The sequence below is a fragment of the Macadamia integrifolia genome, chromosome 12 (genome assembly GCF_013358625.1).
Source record: "Macadamia integrifolia cultivar HAES 741 chromosome 12, SCU_Mint_v3, whole genome shotgun sequence".
NCBI lineage: Eukaryota > Viridiplantae > Streptophyta > Magnoliopsida > Proteales > Proteaceae > Macadamia > Macadamia integrifolia.
The window spans coordinates 17,141,733-17,157,187 of NC_056568.1; positions in this window are offsets into that span (position 1 = coordinate 17,141,733).

The following is a 15,455-nucleotide window of genomic DNA, read 5'->3' on the forward strand; positions in this document are numbered from 1 at the left end:
AGGAGCATCACATTCATATGAAATCACTATTCTATGGAAAGAAACATGGAAAGGAAGTGAGATTTAAGACAACTCATGAGTTCTACCCCAAATTTCAAGTTCTGAGAAGAAATGAGGAAGGAAGCTTACTTGGAAGTGGAGGAGATGAATCTTCACAAAAGCGCCAGATCGTTGAGTGAGATTGTGAGTGGAAGCGTCAAAATGCTCTCCAAAATCGCAGGGGAGAGAGAGAGAGAGAGAGAGAGAGAGAGAGAGAGAGAGGAAAATGAAAGGAAATAAGGATGAACAGGGTTTAATGCCCTGTTTGCGATTTATCGCTCGGTCAGGACCGGCAGGCCGACTGGCGGGCCATCCTGCCCGTAGGTGTCAGCCCACCGGTTGAAGTTTTGGACCGACAGGCCGACCGGTGGGCCAACCTACCCACCGGTGTCACCCGCCGATTGAGAGAAAACTTGAAAAAAATGGGATTTTTATTATTATTATTATTATTAATATAATTATTATAATTATTGTTATTATTCTTATAATAATATGTTATGGTCAAGCGGGACCATTGACATACTTGTTGGAGCACTAGCCCTGTATTTTGGAATTAAGTTGCAGTTAGTTGCAGGCTGTCATACACTATAATAACTTATGTGTTGGCATATAATTGTGTGCCGATATCAATTCTATGGTGTTTAACCAATGTGGTGTATGATATGTTCCAGGTACAGGGATACGATGGTATGTACTAGATCCGGTAGCAATACACGAGGTACCCCACGTGGTCCTCATCCGGTCGGTCGACCACCGAATCCCAGGAGGTCCCGCTCTGTGGGGCAAACCTCACTTCTACCACCTCCAGAGACCTTTGGTCAGGGTGGGGCACACGGGGACCCACCTATGACTACACTTCCGGACCCTCCACTGGTTATTACTCCGAGGGATGTTGCTACCATAATTCAGCAGTCACAATAGGCTTTCCAGCAACAAATGCTTCAGCAACAGCAAGCATTTATGACTGCTATTCAGCAACAGTTGGACCTTTCTCAGTCAGGTCAACCTCCCCGGATACTTACTCCACAGGACCCGCCTGTAGGGTCTGGTACGGGGCCACAAGTGGGAGGTACACCTCCAATTCCACCATTCAGTATTCCTCCGTATGGGGTGCCCCCTCCATACTCTTACTATCCGGCTTATGCTCCTAATTACCCGTCGACGAATAATACGTCAAAGGTAGTGGAGTCATTCAAGAGGAACTTGCCACCTGTATTCTCTAAGGTGGGGAGTGATCCTCTGGAGCCGGACCAGTGGATCCAGGAGCTAGAGAAAATATTTGAGGTGATTTAGTGCACAGATGCACAGAAACTCATTTGTGCGGGGTTGCAACTCAAGAAGGAGGCCAACTCTTGGTGGCAAGCCTCTAAGCCCATATTGTTAGCTGCCCATCCGGAACCCACCTGGGAACAGTTCAAGGAGTTGTTCTTAGACAATCATTATCCACGTAGCTTCAGAGACCGCAAGGAGACTGAGTTTATGGCCTTAACTCAAGGAGGTAAGACTATCCTGGAGTACCAACAGTAGTTTGAGAGCTTGTTCCATTTTTCCCTTAGGCATATGAGGACAGCTGAAGAGAAGGCTGCGAGATTTTTAAAGGGCCTAAAGGCATCCATTGGGTCTGTACTTTAGGTCTTAGATTTGACCGACTATGACCAGATTGTGCAGAAGGCCAAGACCATGGAGGATAAGCAGAAGGGGGAACAGTCCCTCACCCCTGGACTGTGGAAGAGAACAAATCCATTTTCGGATATGGGTAACCCCTCCAAGGCATACCGCGGATCGTACAGTTCAGGGCCTACGTATAGGCAGCCCTATAGGCCATCTGGCTACCCTCCTAGACCAGCCCTCCAAGGCCATCGAGGAATAGTCTTTTCGCCCAAACACTAGTGCGGCACCTACAGTTCCAAGGCCGCCCCGACCTCCATCTTCAACGGGTCAAGTGCAGAGGGGCCCCGCCCCAGTTCCGACATCTCAGATCCGTTGCTTTAACTGCCATTCCTATGGGCACTATGCAAAAGACTGTTGGGTCAGACCAGCCTTGCCCTCCAGTCAGCCCTCGACGTACTGACCTCCCTTAACTTCGAGAAACCAACCACAGGGAATGATGTATACCTTATCAGCCGAGGAAGCTGAGGCCAGCACAGAAGTGGTAGCAGGTACATTTTAAATTTAAGAATTTCCTTATGCTAAATTTTGATGACCTGCTGAAATTATATGCATTGTTACACTAGGTGTCCTACCTATATCAGGCATACCAGCCTATGTTTTATTCGATTCAGGAGCTACACATTCATTCGCATCTAAGAGATTTGCTGAGAAACTTGGGATGCTACCCAGGATCCTAGATCATGGAATGATTGTTAGTATGCCTACTGGTAAAGTTACTCAGTTAAAGGAGCTGTATGGGTCATGCCCAGTGGAAATTAGTGGGAAGAACTTTGATGCACAACTCATTAAGTTCAATATACAGAATTTTGATGTTATACTGAGCATGGATTGATTGTCGGCTCATCGGGCTAATGTGATGTGTGCTGAAAAGCTGATTAGGGTGACAGATGATGAAGGAAGAGAATGGGTATACCGAGTAGATAAAGTGAAATGGGTGAGAAAGGTCCTTGTCTTTGCCCTTCAAGTGGTAAAATTGTTGGAGAATGGATGTCAGGGCTACTTAGCATTGGTACTTGATGTTGATGCAAGGATTACACCTCTAGAAGAGGTAAAGGTGGTTAAAGAGTTTCCCGACGTCTTCCCAGATGATCTGATGCATTTACCACCTGATAGAGAGTTGGAGTTTGCCATAGATTTGGCTCCTGGAGCAGCTCCAGTATCTAAGGCTCCGTACAGGATGGCACCAGCTGAATTGAAGGAGTTACAGATGCAGTTGTAGGAATTATTGAAAAAGGGGTTTATTCGCCCAAGTGTTTCACCTTGGGGTGCCCCAGTATTGTTTGTCAAGAAGAAAGATGGCAGCTTGCGTATGTACATTAATTACTAGGAGTTGAATAAGCTAACCATTAAGAACCGGTATCCATTGCCACGCATTGATGATTTATTTGACCAACTGCAGGGTGCAAGGGTATTTTCAAAGATAGACCTTAGATCAGGCTATTATCAGCTCAAGATAAAGAGCAGCGACATACCCAAGACAGCATTTAGGACTCGGTATGGTCACTATGAGTTCCTAGTGTTATCTTTTGGGTTAACCAATGCACCGGCAGCATTCATGGATTTAATGAATTGAGTATTTCATGATGTCCTCGATAAATGGGTAATTATTTTTATTGATGACATCTTGATCTACTCCAAGACAGAAGAGGAGCACACTCAACACTTGAGAATGGTGTTACAGAGGTTGAGAGAACAACGATTGTTTGCCAAACACAACAAATGTGAATTTTGGCTTGAGCAAGTTGGATTCCTGGGGCACGTAGTGTCTAAGGCCGGGATCGAAGTGGACGCCAATGACTAAATTGACCAAAAAGGGTGTGAAATTGGACTGGGTAGAGGAATGTGAGAAGAGTTTCCAGGAATTGAAGAAGAGGTTGGTGTCGGCCCCTGTGTTGACCATCCCTGAAGGCACAAGTGGAATGACAGTCTACACTGATGCTTCCAAAGTTGGTTTGGGTTGTGTTCTCATGCAACGCGGTAAGGTAATAGCGTATGCATCCTGACAACTAAAGGAGTATGAGAGGAACTACCCCACTCATGACTTGGAACTAGCCGCAGTCATTTTTGCCCTTAAGATTTGGCGACATTACTTGTATAGGGAGAAGTGTGAGATATATAGTGATCACAAAAGCCTTAAGTACTTTTTCACCCAAAAGGATCTGAACATGAGGTAGAGGAGATGGCTTGAGCTCATGAAGGATTATGACTGCGACATTCAGTATCATCCCGGCAAGGCTAATGTAGTGGCAGATGCGTTGAGTCGGAAAGCACAGACTGTGTCACTCTCGTACTTAGCAGTCAACCCATCTCTCATACAAGAGGCGACGCTAATGGATGAAGCTCTCTTATATGAAGGAGCAATCTTAGAGCTTGAACATCAGGTAGAAGACCTTAAGTGGGTGACTGCATCCTTGGCGGCTCTACAAGTGCACTCGACTATTAGACAAGAGGTAATAATGAAACAACCTTTGGATCATGAATTACAGCGGATCAGAGTTAAGGTTCAAGATCAAACAATGAACGACCCAGATTTTGTTCTAGCCAGTGATGGGGCATTGATGTTCCGAGACAGATTGTGTGTACTCGATGATTTGGATATACAAGACAAGATAATGCGAGAAGCATATAGATCCGAGTGCTCACTCCACCCAGGAAGTACAAAGATGTACAAAGACCTCAAACAAAATTACTGGTGGCCAAGCATGAAAGTCACAATAGCTCTGTATGTAGCGACTTGTGTTACATGCCAGAAAGTAAAAGCTGAGAGGCATCGACCTTATGGTACTCTTCAGCCACTCCCAGTACCAGAATGGAAGTGGGATAGGATTACAATGGACTTCATCACCGAACTACCTTGTACACCTAAGGAAATGGACATGATATGGGTGATCGTTGATCGGCTTACTAAGACTGCTCATTTCATTCCCATCAAGACCAAGTTCTCTATGGCCAAATTAGCACAACTTTACATGGATAACATAGTGCGCCTTCATGGAGTGCCAGTGAGCATTGTATCAGATAGGGACCCAAGGTTCACTTCCAAATTTTAAAAAAGCTTCCAGCGTGCCTTGGGATCACAATTGAATTTGAGTACTACTTTCCACCTATAGACCGATGGTCAGTCGGAGCGAACCATACAGATATTAGAAGACATGCTCAGGGCGTGTACAATGGAAATGTGTGGTAGTTGGGAAGAATATATACCCCTTATGGAGTTTTCCTATAACAACAGCTACCAAGCTACAATTGGGATGGCGCCGTACGAGGCATTATATGGTAGGAAGTGCAGAACTCCTCTGTATTGGGATGAGGTAGGTGAATGGCGAATGTTAGGACCTGAAATGATATAGATGACTTGTGATAAGGTCGATGTTATTCAAGAACGGATTAAAGCAGCTCAATCTCGTCAAAAGAGCTATGCAGACACCCGCAGAAAAGACATTGAATTTCAGCTAAGAGAAAAGGTATTTCTCAAGATCTCTCCTACTAAAGGGTTGCAAAGGTTTCACAGAAAGGGGAAGTTGAGCCCAAGATACATTGAACCATTTGAGATCTTAGCCCGGGTTGGCTCAGTAGCCTACATGCTTGCTCTGCCACCTTCACTCAGGGATGTTCATAATGTATTCCATGTATCCATGCTGAAGCGATACGTTCATGATCCCTCTCATGTATTACCCGTGGAACCAGAATACCTAGAAGCTGACATGACCTATACAGAGCAGCCGGTTGAAATTTTGGACCGAAAGGTGAAGACCCTTCCCAACCGCTCCATTTTCTATGTAAAGGTGAGATGGGCTAATCATTCACTTGAAGAAGCATCTTGGGAGAAAGAGGAGGAAATCCAAGCCAAGTACCCTTATCTTTTTGAACAACCAGGTACGCCAATTTCAAGGATAGAATTTTCAGAAAGGGGGGGGGTAAATGTAATACCCTACTTCTTAAACCCGGCCTGATTACACGGTTGACCCGGTTTAACCATGCAGGACCCGAACCGGAGAGAGTTAAAGCGGGTTCCTTATGGACTATGATGACAAGGGTGACCTTAAACACTAGGTGGCCCAACAAGTCCGAGCTAGTGCTAGAAGAGACGAGTGTACCCAAGCCATGTACATGCACCTATCACAAAGCCATGTACAGATAAAGTAGGTATGTAGCCGTATATTAAGGCGCATACGTATATTACATCGTATGCCAAGAGTGAGATTCGTGCCGAGGGTCGAATTTTGTCAAAATCCCACTTGATTCCCCAAGTTTTGGCCCTCAGGTGGGCGGACAGGTGGGCGCATCCACCCACCTGAATGACCCACCCATGTGAATACTTAGTTATTTTAAGAAATATATATAACATTTATGTTTTCTTTTTCTTTTCTCATTTATGACACTCGTACGATGGTGAGAAGAGTAAAGAGGAGAGAGAAAAGAAGGGAAAGAAGAGGAGAAGAGAAGGAAGAGGAAGAAGAGATGGATTTCAACGGCGCCGAGGCTTGATCTTCCCATTCCGACACCGGAAGAGTGATCTCCAACACGAGATCTACGTTTAGAGGTGAGCAAAGGCTGGGTTCCTTAAACTTTCACCATACCCAAGTAAAACCCTTGATTTGGGTAGGGTTTCTTGAGATCTTGTAAATCCCCCTTGAGATGATGAATCTAAGGTTTAATAGATGATTTATGTGTTGATTTTGAAGGATTTGAAGAAGTATTTACAAGGTTGGAGAAGCATTGTTTATTTGAAGTGATTTTGAGATTTTGAAGGAGTTCTTGAGCAAAGAAGGTAAGATGGCTTTCCATTCCTTAAATCTAAGCTAGATATAGGTTAGAACCATCGTATGAGACCTTGAATGTGTAAAGAATGGGTTTGAAAAAGCCCCATTTGAATCCCTAAAGGTTGGGGAAAGTTTGGGGAAGAAACAGCAGTTTCCCGCTAAGACCGGTGGGCCATTTGGCCTGCCTGTGGGCACCCGCCTGAGAGGGCAAGGCCCTCGGGCACAACCGGCGGGCTACCCTACCCGCTGATCTTAGTAGGACCTCGGGCCCAATCGATGGGTTAGACCGGTGGGTCGACCGGTGGGCCGACCTACCTGCCGGTCCAAACCGGTGGGTCTAATAGGTGGGCTGTCCGACCCACCCGAGAGGCTCCGAACGTGATTTTTACTTCCGATTGGACCCAAAACGGACGTGTGACCTTCTTTTAAGATTCTAAACATGATCTTATCGTTAGATCGTATTAATCTTGATCCCAAAGTGGTGAAGTACTAACCCCGCTCACTCATGATAGGTTTACCAAATCTCACGCTTCTTGTACCGGATCTCACCCGCACCGAGCGTGAGTCCTTGTACACTACAGGTAAGTGGGGAGAGGATGTTTGGCCTTGTTTCAAGGTATTGTTTGGCATTCATTTAATCGTATCTAGTCTAGCCATGCCATCATGAAAATGCTATGTAGATTAGTCATCCTCACATTGTTATGCATGGGTGTTGTGTTTATTTTTCTAATTGCCAAGTGATGATATGCTTATGTGATGAATGTTGACATCATTGTACATGATGCATTAATAGAATAGATGTCATAGTCGGCTTGGAAACGAGTCCATTGATGGCCCGTGGTATGGGACGTGGTGGTACTATGCAATCGTACTATTGTCATATAGGAGCATGCGATTTAGGATTATCACCTTCCCATGCTACGACCCTTCTCAACAGGGGTTAAGGTGTTGGGTTACCATTTGGGGGGAAGCAGTGGTCACGGTTGTTGGGTCACTGTGGCGGTTAGACATTATGCCCGGTTGGTCATTAGGACAGTCGACAACCCTGGTGGTATATTCAAGAGGGCCAATCGTACTGCTTTTAAATTGCTGGAGTCAACACCTTTAATTTTCAGTCATTTAATTTATGTTGAGAGTCGGTGGTCGACATGTTTTTATTTTTCCGAGTACTCACGGTGGGCCTTCTCCGACAGCCCTATGGGCGTATCGTGGGATGGAGTTCACGGCTCGTACCCGGAGTATACGCGCACTGTGGTTGTAGTAGCACTAAACCAAAGACTTAGTAATGTTGCTTAGGTGCATGTGATTTAAAATGTATTGCATAGCATATAGTGCATATGGTTATGATTTGTTGTGTAGACTGTTGTGTGGTCCATCTTTTCACTTACTGAGCTAGTGAGCTCATCCCACGTGTGCACCTCTTTTAGATGATTTTGTAGGTCATCCATCTGAAGAGAATTGGTCGGGTCCCACAGTCGAGTTCCCTGAAGAGGATTGGTGGGCCCCCGAGGAGTTAGAGCATGACACTGATTGCTTGTGCAAGAGTTATACTGCGGGACCGCAGTTCTGATACTGAGCTGAGCTCCACTTTTGATGCCGAGGTTGGCTCAACCCTTGATACCAAGACGAGCTCTGACCTTTGATACCGAGCTGAGCTCTCCTTTTGATATCGAGCTGAGCTGTACACTCTGATTTTTGATGATTCCCTTTGAGTGCTTTATATGTAAATTGTATTCTTTTTGTGTAAATATCATGCCTGCGGGCCCACATGTGCTTAACTATGATTTACAATTTGGGTATCAAGAATTATGAAATATTCACAGGTAAACTAAGTCTTCCGCTGAACTAATGAGCTCTTTCTTAGTTGTGTGTATGCTGTGGTGGAATACTGTCTCAGATGATCCTGGCAGGTTTGGGTTAACCAGTGTTAACCCGGTCACTGGCCCGGTTCTGTGTGAATGGAGTGTGACATCCGAAGTGTTCTTCGAGCCTTCGGGACTCTTTAATCCTTTGCTTTCTTTAAGTGAGATTTTTAGAAAAAGTTTCCTCCTAGCCCTTCCATAGCCTATCCCCGGTGGAAACTCTATCCGAATGCCACTTCAGCCTACCCCTCTCCTAGCCTATCCCTAACGAAAGCCCTGTCAGAGTACCACCTCAGCCTAATCCTCCCATAGCCTATCCCCAACAGAAGTTCTGTTCGAGTGCCACCTCAGCCTAGCCCTCCCATGGTCTATCCCCAGTGGAAACTCTATCGGAGTGCCACCTCAGCCTAGCCATCCTATAGCCTATCCCTAGTAGAAGCTTTACTGGAGTGCCACCTCAGCCAAAATCCAAAAGTAATCGTTCCTAGCCGAAACTCTGTCTGATTATCATCACAGTCAACATCTCTCAAGAAAAGTAGTTGGAGGTCAACACCATCTTCCCCTAAGCCTGGAGAATCCACAAGAAAGTTTGTACTAGCATCATTTAGGGGTTCTACCCCTCTTGACCCAAAACAGGTGTCAAGCTCAGGTATAATTTCTCAACAGAATTAGCACAATGTAGACTTTAGATAGACCTTGTTTTAGTGTACATAGTCATTTAAATTCATTCAATGTAAATATGTATAATAACTTAGCCATGCATGCGAAATAAGAATAATTATGGAAAATGTTCTTTCTTAAGCATCTAGTAGGAAGATCAGTTGAACCGGGTAGATTGGGTGCCTAACACCTTCCCAATTCTACAACCTGACACTTATCCTAAATCTTTGGATCATACCAACTTCCGGGCCCTTTTCTTAGGAATTGGGCCTGACCCTGTCCTAGGCCCATAACCCTAAGTGGTGACTCCCAACTCTATTGCATGATCCTGGTTCCCATATTAGACCATCATCAAACCACCGTCTCAAATGATGAACTTTACATTCTTGTGAATATAGGCCTTTATATATCTCCAAGCGGCGATACGGCGGCACGAGGCCCGCAGGGTAAGCACACACGACACACCCCTCCCTTATGAAAGAGAAAGAGAGGAGAGAGGACATAATTAATGCAAGTGCTTCCCCCCACCCCACCCAAAGGGGAGAAGAGAGATCTCGTCTCTAGTCGCTACCCTCACAGACCCCCTGTGCCTTTTATTGGTCCAAGTAAATTTCTTTCCCTGGGAGGGATAAGGAAGAAGAAGACATGAGTCAACCTATAGCCTGAAAATTTGCATTGGAGCCAGTTTTGAATTGTCTAGGTCCTCTTTTTTTATGGGAGGCCAAGGTTGCAATAAAATCCCCAATAAAAGACCATGGAGTTAAGGACATGGACAAGGAAGAAGAATCAGTCGATAGATCTCTACACATTGCTCGGAAGTAGCTCGCATGGACAAAGGTAAGACCCATAGACTTACATACCCAATCTACCATGACAGTGATCCGGTGCTCAGATGAAGCCAGAATAATTGGTTTAATTAGGTCATGCTTCCGCTTTATCCATAAATTTGGAGCCTTTCTATGGTGCTCATTATAGATAAAATCTTAAACATAACCCAGCTTAATGAAAAATAAAGTAGGAAAATAACAAACCTGAACCATAGGTTTGGCAAGGCACACAACATCCGAAGAGAACTCCGTCAACCAAGATCGTAAGGCCCTTATACGAGTAGCCTTCTTCACACCTCGACCATTCCAAAAGAGGACACTAGGGGTGAAACAAGGCCAGGTTTCTTAAAACCCTAACCCAACCATAGGTCCTTAAAATTCAACCCAGGCCCAACCCAACCCTTTTGGGTTCATACCAATCCAACCTGGCACTAATTGACCCTGTCAGGGCAGGGTTAGGTTGGGTTGTAATGATCTGGCCCCATTATCCTTGGAATAATATTATCCTCTTTAGTCCATGGGACTCAAGGTTTTAAAATGCGTTGCGCCATGTTAAGGAGGCTAGAGGTTATCAACTAGATTGGTAATCTCCCCCTAAGCGATATGAGACTAAAGTTTGCATACCCTCACCGATCTCCCAAACACCCTGATACTTTTTGTATTCTTGGTGGGGACACCTCACCTATCTCTTCTAGGTAGGTCTGGTACTTGCAGTATTCTTGGTTGTCACAATCTTTCCCCCTTTCAGCACAGCATCCCCATTGTGGCTCTATACACTGTTGGGGTTTGCTCTGATACCATCTGTAATGCCCCGGCATTACAAACAATCCTTTAAACACTAAAGGATTTATGATAATTTGTCTCTTATGAAATTGGAGTTTAAACATACTCCCTGGATTTTTTTTATTTCTTTTATCAATTCACCATTACTTGGTAGCTCGGGATATGACTTTTCATGATTCCCTTCAATGAGCATTTTTTTTTTAGCTCTGTACAATGTAATGTAAGGAACTTTGGTATGAAAATTATCTATAAAATAAATAGCCATTGCACTAGTTTTCATATTTGGATCTGCCTTCAACTATGAAGCAAGACGAGAAGCTATCCAAGTGGATGTAATAACCTTATTCTCATCACTCCCCCACAACAATGATCTTTATATATTGACTTATTCATAAATGTATCTTCTTCATAAGTTAATAGTGAAGCAAAGATTCTCCATGTGCATCTAGGTGCTATTCATACAGCTCTTACTCTTGACTTTTCATTCTTAACTCTTAAGATTTTAAAACCTCCTTGAATTACATAGTCTTTAAGTAAAGCCCTAGAGTGATTCACATTATAAAAAAATCATCTCAACATCTAATGTTATATTTCCATCTCTATCCTATCTATTAACTTGTCCAACATAGGGTCCATATATTCTTCTGAATCATAATCAGATTTATCTGAATTAATATCATGGCCCCTATCCTTCGGCTTCTCCTTTCCAGCCTTAGTCTTCTCTTTTCCAACATCTTCCTTGATGGTCAGAACAAGTTATGTATTCCTCCTTAAGATCCTCATTCACATCGCTATCTTCAATGCTATTCACATCGTTAGATCCACATTCATAATCTGCATCACTATCATATCACTCATCACATTATGATTCTTATTGTTGCCTACCTTGGTCCCATTATCAATCCCACTTCTCTTGTTTCCTACATTACTCTTAGATGGCCTAAAAGTAGCACCACCTCTTCTAACTTGATGCTTTGACTTGGTACACACAAAAGTTTGGTCTTGGTGAATGTAAGTACCAAATCCACACTGACTTTGCTTAACAGAAGTACTAAATCCATACCGATTTTGCTCAACATCATCCCAAAAACCACACTGACTTTGGTGAACATCATCCCTAGAAAAAGAACCACTCTCACAATGTTGTGCCATTAGTGCACTTGTCTAATTTTATTGAGTGACCAATGCACTAGGGAAATTATTCACTATGTAAGTGGATGATTGATTCTCATCATAAAGGAGATCACATACATACAAATCAATTGAATCCACTTTTTCATGCAATGAAAACAACTCATTCAAACTTTCATCTGCATTCACTTCAATACTCGTGTTATCGAGGAGCATACTCTTGACTTTAAATGTCACTGTGTGACCCACAAGGACATGCCTTATGACTGTTTTGTACATATCACACGCCATGTCCCTATAATAGTACTTGCCTGTATCTACCAATGTAGGTTCCGAGGTGCTCGTATAAAAGTGATAATAGATGGTTTCCCTAATTTCCATTGCAGATGATAAATTAACTAACTCTGATTAGAATATGACATAGTGGTGTATGATCAGTACAGAAAACCATCCAAATATGTTATGGTGATACGCAGTATGGAAATATGCATTCTTATATTGGAAACAAAATAAAGTTATAAAATCAGAGAATCTGATATTGGCATAGCAAGTTCTTATACCTGGTAACCCATACCTGAAATATGATCTTAGTTTATGGTTTACACTTGAGTTGTTGATTTGTAGGAGAAATCAAGCATCAAACTCTTTGTGTGAGTTACAATTTCATAGACACATGCAACCCGAGAAGCACTAAGTAGACATAGATTAAAGTTTCTTAATAAATTTTCTTAAACTAAATGTTGATTGGAGGTCTTTAGGTATTACAGGAAGAGCAGGAGCTAGCACAGTTTTAAGAAATCATATGGGTCAAGTGGTAAGTTCTTTTTATATTTACCTTGGCGGTAAACTAATTTTTGAAGCAGATTTTGTGGAGTTGGTTGAAGGTGTTGCAAGAGCAAAGGAAATCAAGGTTACTGCTCTTTGGATAGGGTAGTCGAATTCTGTTATCGTGGTATGTTCCATTCAATCTAAAACCATTCCACAGTTTGTGCTCCAAAAGTGGTTATACCTGCAACTATATCTTGTATCGATTCTATGGAAGATATCACTGCTTCAGGGTGGCTAACCCTGTGGCACTATCTGGTAAAGCAAGCTATAAAGACTGGTGATTCTAGGGATATAATGAGCTTTCCTTCTCATGTGAACGGGGAAATTGCTAATGATGCAATGGACCGTCTAAGATTTAGCTCAGTTAGTCTAGGTTCTTCTCTTCCTGTTGATGGCAATGTCGAAGGTGGTAAGAGATTAACTTGATATTTTTGTGGTTATTTTGGTGTATTGTTTTGCTTGCTGGTTTTTTTGTTTTAATAATATTGATCTTTTAGAAAAAAAAAATCCAAAACCAAACAAACCAAAACGGATATTCTGTAAACATATAAATGCAATCAAAGAAAACATATCAAATTTCAAAGAAGATAGACAATATACACAGTCAAGAAGATAGGTAATACAAGCGATATGAGCATAGAGAGGATTTGCAGTGGCGTCATGGCGAGCTTTGCTTCGACCGAGAGATGTTGTGACTACAGCAAGGGTTTCAAAACTAAATAGATGGTGCTGAACCCATCAACTACAAAGCAAGGGTTTCAGAACCCCTCAACTATCGGAGCTTTACAGGAGAGAGATGAGTGTCACCGAAAAACCCTAGAGCTGAGGTTGTGCTTCACCAATAGAGAATTTTCTTCTTCTCCATGTGAAGGAAGACGATGAGGTATTTTAGGTGGCTAAAGGGTATTCTAGGTATTTTATGGGTAATTTAGGTATAATATAATGTAATTTAATGTTGATGTTTTCTAATGGAAGGTGTATGTTTGATAGAATCTTTAAATATCAGGGGAGGAGAGTGATATTTTTTCAAAAAACGATGGGTTGGGGGGGGGGGGGGGAGTGGTATTAAGCCAAAGGTCAAGGGAGGGGAGTATGATTTCCTCTGTAAAAATTTAAATGCATTATTTGAATGATGTTATTATTGAATCAGTTAGTAGAACATCGTCATACATGTGGGTTTAGGATATTTAAATTAGGGGAGAATATTCGAAATCAAAGCATCTAGTAAAAAGACTAGTTTATCTGGGTAGTGTGGGTGCCTAATACCTTCTCACCCCTGTAACCAAACACAAGTTTGAACCTCTAGCCAGACAATATATAGAATCGAATTAACAGGGTCCTAAGCCCTCATTCTAGGTGGTGACTCCTCAACATATTTTTCCACATCCCTTGTCTCACAATTAAATCCCAAGAAGTAGTCCTATGACCCCCCCCACCTCTGAAAGGTTCCAAGGGTCTGTTGACCTAGACCCGTTCACTACAGGATTTGATTCATCCAAGAGTTATGTCTACTACCCATATACTAAGGGATGTGTTTTTTTGTCCTTTTTCATTTTTGTTTATATTTTTATTTATTTTTTTGTTTTTAGTTTTTTTTTTCCTTAAAGATCAACAAAGAATATCATTAAATTTCAAAAAATGGTGGTACAAGAATAATCAAAATCCATTGAACTAAAAATCCACCTTAGGCATGGCCATCAATAGATTTTTAGCCTAATCACAATATCTACATAAACCGAAATCTGGGTCTTCTCTGAAAGTCCCAACTTACGTCAGATAAAACAAAAGAAGTTGTTAACCATGAGGAAGAAGATTTTGATCTTGCTCCATGCTTTTCCAGCTTATCTGTAGTGACATTATCTTCACTGTAACAATGTGATATTACCCAATTTATCTCATTCAGAAAATTCTTGTAAAATAACCATCATTGCTCGAAACACCATGGAATTTTTTGAGTCCTAATGCAAGTAACCACTGCATTGGAGTCACAATCAATCCAAAGATTTTTACATGATGCATGCCATGAAAGAAGGCAACAAACTTAGTGATAAAATTAGTCCCAATCTCTTTGTAGTACGAGATGCAAAGGACAGTGTTACCTTTATCATCTCGCAAAATACCTCCTGCATCTAAATAGCTGGGGTTTCCAAGTGAGCATCTGTCAATATTAAGCTTGCAATATGGACGAGGGAAAGACCAAAATAATTCGAGAATTTTTTAGGGCACTCTTGAATTAGTAATATCGAATTTCTTTCACAGGACCAAATCAGCCACAAAAGAGACCTGGATAGGAACTAGGATTGAGAAATCCTGAAGATCCTTTAAAACTGCTTGAACCACACAAGAAGGGGGCCTATGTATATCATCAAAATTCCTTTCATTTCTTTCACTCCAAATATGCATGGGGACGATAACACAAAGGGGTTGCCACAATCCATTACAGGGCACAACTTCAGCTTTTCTTTTCCACCAACAAAATAAATCCTCCACAGAATGGAAACTAGCCCATCATTGATCAAGAAAACTAAGAATCCTTGATCAAAAATTTGAGACACAATCACACTCAAGAAATAGATGGTTGAAGGATTCTAACTGATTTAAGATAGCCTGCACCTTGATGGAAGGGGAACTGAGCGTCTTCTTATCTTATCGTCTTTTGGAAGACAACCATGCACTAGACTACATCCAAAGAGAGATTGGCGAGGGGTAAGACCTTTCAACCAGATCTGCCGAGACTAATTCTTCTTAGGATCTTTCTTCCTTAGATATTCGTAAGCCGAGAAGACTAAAAATTTTCCAGATTTGATGAGTGACCAAATCAATTTATCAGAAGCAGCAAGGAGAGAATAGGGAAAGACAAAATGCGATTACAAATTTGTTGCATCCCATTA